Raw genomic sequence first — 5,574 nt, 5'->3', positions numbered from 1 at the left:
AAATTGTGTGGGTTTTCAAAGCATTGGAAGCATTTGATTGGCTTTTCATTATTATTAGTGTTGTTGCTTTCCCTCATTTTTTTGGATTTAAAAACCAAAATAAGTAGAATAAACCATAAAAAAGATAAAGTAAAAATGATCACAAGCTACATGTGTAAAAAATATCTTTTGCATACAAGGGTCAAGGTTCGGCTTGGGTATTTATTACATAACCCCTCACGAATCCTTTCTTCTATGCTTCTCTAACATACAAGCTATGCTCAAATACCATGCCTATTTGTTCCCACTTGACTTCTATCCCTACCTTTTCAAAAACTAATCATATGCTTCCTTTCCATATTGTCTATAGAGCATGGAATTTGTCACTTTACTTTTTTCCAAGATTCTCTAACATACAAGTTATACTCAAATAACACATCTATTTGTTTTCATTTGACTTCTATCCTAGCCTTTCAAAATGCAATCTTATGCTTGCTTCCCATATTGACTATAGAATGAGGACTTTGATAGAGTGAGAAAACTAAACTCTCTAGATTTATCCTACATTCTTAGTCCACCAGAGGTGCCGAGCTCCAACCTCGTGCTCATCTCCCTGAACACCAAGGTTGGAGAGAATTTCTTGCCAAATGCATGTTGCTATGCATTCATACAAAAAAGGATGCCTTAGAGAGCTCCCCTTTCCACAACTACATCTTCCATCTCTCAAAATCCTCTTGTCTTAGAGCCTTTCTCTTGTCATAATTGCACCCATTACGATTTCCCCCGCAAATATCCTAACTTTGAGTGGTAACTTTAAGGGCTTGTTCTTTTTTAAGATCTCTTATTAGTTGCTCCTCTATAATACATAGTCACCATAATTTGTGTACCCTTTGTACATCTGGTTCTCTTTTGCTCTTAATTGCCTTAATCATCTTGACACTAAGGCCTTCTTCAAGACCCTCCCTTGCAAACTTAAGAGGTGGGATAGATAGGGTTTCTTGTTCATTTCTCACAATTGAAATGTTAACACAAACCTCCCAATTTAACTTGCATGCTTTGGCCAATCCCTATATAGAGTTTCCTTCCTCATGTGTGTGTATACTTTTATTAGACTTAATTCATTAGTCCACTTTCCCTACTTCAAGCTTGCTTAAGTACATTCCTCTTCTCCCTAATGTTATAGCTAAAAGTGGGCCAAAGGCCCAATATGAAAATAGATATTTCTCATAGCTTCTTGAAATTTTTATACTATTCTACATTGCTCAAAACTTGCTCCCATGAGCCAATGAGGCTAGAGACTATGCCATGATTTTTTATTTTTGTAATTGCTTGAGTGGTCATTAAATATAGACTTGTTAGCCCCTAGGCCTCACATAGTTGTCTATTCTTGGTGGTAAATGAAATCCAATAGCATTTGTGAACAAGCTAAAGAATTTATGCAACATGCACCATCATAGAAATAGGTCTTTAGTGGTTTAATTTTGTACATTACGCTTGTTTAGAAGTAGGTTAATGATGTTCCTTGTCTGTGGGATCTCGGCATCACCCCCTTTTTTCGATATTCATATATAGTAGGATATGTCTTTTTAGGCTGAAGTTTCAACATGAGTGTAGCGTCATCTTAGTAGTAATTCCATCATATCCCTATGACTTCTTGAATCTTCATGCTTAGTTACTTCAAAGAATCGATGGCTCTTCCTTCATTTTTAGTTAGAGGAAGCTTCATTTTAGTAATATCAAAGCATAAGCATTAGATCCATATCTAGCTTTATTATTTATAAGAAAATTCAATATCAAACATACAGTGGTCTAGACCTTGGGATGCATTCTTGTGACTAGCAATGCTTCTATCGCCAATAATAGGAGTTAAGACTAGAGTTATTTGGGGTAGATCTGGATAGATATGGAGGAATAATGATATATTTGGCATGTTATTATTAATTTTGAAGCATTTTTGTAGGTCATTTGGCTAAAAAGGGTCCAGGAATTAGAAGAGACTAAAACCTCTAGTACTTTAAGCACTCATCTTCCTCAAGTTCCCTTTCAAGTTTCCATGGAATAAATCCACTCACACCTCTTTATCTATGGCTCTAGGGTAGAAATGCTTATTCTAACAGGGATTTAAACTTCATTAGCTTAATATCCATAACCATTCTTACATTGCTTTGAGGAGGAGGTATTCAACATGATTAGCATGATTTCAAGTGCAATTTGTGTAGCCTTATAGGTCTAGAATAGGCAAGGATAAGCTTGATTTCATACTTTGAAGTATTGTTTGGTTACTTGCTTATACATTGACCAATTTTTGACTAATTTTTGAGCCTATACTTTCTTTCTTTCTTGAAATTCATCTACAAAACCCTAACATACAGTAGTGGATAGCCATGAAAGATTTAATGAAGCTTCAAAAATCTTCTTGAAAGCTTCACCACTTGACCATACAACTTCTATATATCAAGGATCATTGAAGACGATGGAATATCGTAAGAATTGAAGACCTCTTTGACCAAGATTGATTCATAGTGGAAGAATTGAGGGAAATCCTTATTTCAATCCATTCTTCATTTTTGAAGAGCTCTTATTCATGATGGATTTTATGAAGACTAAGGTTAAGTGGTCTATGATCAAGAGCCCCAGAGATTTAAGCAAGAGAGAACAAGACAATATGTGGAAACTCCAATAGTAACAATGTGTGACTTGCATTTCCTTATTCTATTATCATGTGAAGAATAAATAATAAAGTGATAGTGTGAGAGATGGTCACCACATATAGTGTACATGTGTGTGGACAATAAGTACAAGAAAATGTAGTTAGCTAGGCACATGTGGACTTTAGCCACCAATAACCTCCCACTTAAAGGTGAATGTGCTTGACTGTGGAGAAAACAAGAAACAAGTGACAAAGTATAATGTACACATATAAGTATACTATGATGGGGATAAAATCATCTCATCCTACATCGATCATCTTCCTAAGGAAGGCATAACATCCCACTATGAGACTTTTAGTGAGTAGTTAGATTCTCGTCACTCGAGATCTTGAAATGTTCTATTTGCTTGTCCTAAACCACCTCTCTGACAAAGTGATAGTGAACCTCAATGTGCTTCATTTTTGCATGAAAGACTAGATTACATGTCAATTGAATAGCACTTATAGAGTCCCAATGTAATGTAGGAGTCATAGTCATACTTGCCATTAGATGGCCTAACCATAGGGCCTCCTTGCAAGCCTCAGTGGTGGCTACAATGTACTTAGTCTCGGGTAGTAGACATTTCTACACCTTGGACATCCAAGAAATAGCACCTCCAACGAAAGTGAAGACATAGACAGAGGTGGACTTCCTACTATTTGCATGTCTTGCATAATTAGAGTATATGTAGCCCAAGATTTCAGTATCTTGGCCAACAAAAAAATGCACATATCTATGTGTCCTTAAGGTATCTCATGATATCCTTCACAACTTCCCAATGTAGCCTGCTAGGTGTTGCCATATAACAAGCCACAACTCCCACTACAAATGCTATGTCAAGTCTAATAGCTATCACGGCATACATCAAGCTACCCACCACCAATGCATATGGGATCTTGGCCATTTGGGCCTTCTTATCATCAGACTAGGGACAATCAACCTGATTGACCTTCACATGAGAAGGTAATGGGTAGCCAATGGGCTTATCACCTTTCATATCAAGCTACTCAAGGACTTTATGAATGTACTTCTTTTGTGATAGGTAGAGGAGTCCTTTAAAGTGATTGCACATAATACACATACCAAGTATGTGAGAGGCATACCCTATCCTTCATCTCAAAGCTCTTCTTGAGCTAAGTCTTCAAAGCATATAGCTTATCATGAGCACTCGCAACAATCAACATGTCATCAACATATAACATCAAAATGATAAGGCTACCATCATGAGTCTTCTTCTATAAAGACATGGATTCATATCACTATGAGAATAGGCATCAAACTTATGACATAATTCCATAGGTGCTTGCTTAAGTCCATAACGACTCTTCCTTAGCTTCACACAAGGTGTTTCCTATCCTTTTTCTCAAAGCCCTTAGGTTGCTATATATAGATATCCTCATGTGGGTCCCATTTGGGGTGGGATATAAGCGGCGATCAATTGATGCTTAATACCCCTCTCATCCTAAAGCTATTCAAAATCCTTAAATACTTAGCACCACCTAGTGACTGACAAGGTGTGGGACCACAAAGATCGGAGTGCACAAGAGCCAATAGCTCACCCATGCACGCAAAACTAGATATTTTAGGTGAGTCATGAGTGTGCCTACTACCATATAAACAATGATTACACAAGTCAAAATATGAGTAGTCAATAGGTAGCAGATACTACAAACGAGTGAGAACTTTCATTCCTTTAAGGGACATATACCCAAGACGGTGATGCCAAATAGATACATGCGGAAGATTAGTCTTGACCAAAATATGATCAACAAATCCAGATACAAGAAAGGGACACAAGTTGCCAAACTTGGCACTTATAACAAAAATGAGGTTGCCATGTGTAATCTTCTATTGAGAATCACCAAAAGAGACATGCTACCTTTCATCATCCAACTATCTGGGGGAGATAAGGCTTTTGGTCAAAGCCAAGGCATGACATATATCATGAAGCACAAATGGAGCACCAGTATCAAACTAAAATCTTACATTACCTATGCTAATAATGTCACATAGATGATCATTGCCTAGTCTGACTGAACCTGTAACAATATGGTAGGTGGTATAAAACCAATGACAATGCGGGTAACATGGAAAGAAGTCACCCTAATCAAGAATACAAACTAAACATCAAGTAATTGAGTAGCATCAAGTGATGAAGGAGCAAGTATGTGATCACCTGAGCTATAATCAAGGCATTTATCTCTTTTATCTTAACACTAGACTTAAGAACAATGCTACGATCAAAAGATTTGGTATTATCTTATGCTTTCCCTTCATCTTTTTCGTGCTTTTTATTACACATCTTATGGCATTGCGGCCTTATGTGACCTTGATGCCCATGTCAAAGATAAGTAAGAGAGGAATTAAGATCATAGGACTTACTATGTTATTGCTCACGAGGCTTAGACTTTCCCTTGTTGGGCTGTGAATCTCTACCACAATTATTATTCACGTTACCACTATGTTTGCCTCTCATTATAACTGCATGAGAAGTACGGGCTACATCAACATTCTTCTTATTCACTTTTTTTGTAAGTAAAGCATCCTCTACATCCTTGAGCTTAAGGCTAGAGCTTAAGGCCAACGTAAAGATGGTTTGCACTTATTGTAGTGCAAAATGTATCCTAAGACTTAGGCAATGTGACAAGTAAGAAAAGAGACTTAACATTCTCCTCAAACTTAAAGGTCATGTGAAGCAAGCTATACTTTGTTCATACAAAGGTCCATGAGTTTCTTAAGCTAATGCAAGTGTGTTGCAGGATTACACTTATCATTGAGATATACATCTTTTTCCATAATGTATAAGCACCACCCTTGGTCTCAATGACGCTAAAGTATACTTGGTTTGACAATGAAAAAATAGTGGTAGACTTACATAGCTCATCAAGCTATTCCTAATCATCTA

The sequence above is a fragment of the Lygodium microphyllum genome, chromosome 15 (assembly GCF_053477565.2).
Source record: "Lygodium microphyllum isolate KBCC chromosome 15, Lygodium_microphyllum_v1.1.10, whole genome shotgun sequence".
In the NCBI taxonomy this organism is placed as follows: Eukaryota; Viridiplantae; Streptophyta; class Polypodiopsida; order Schizaeales; family Lygodiaceae; genus Lygodium; species Lygodium microphyllum.
Note: the sequence above shows the minus strand (reverse complement) of the source record.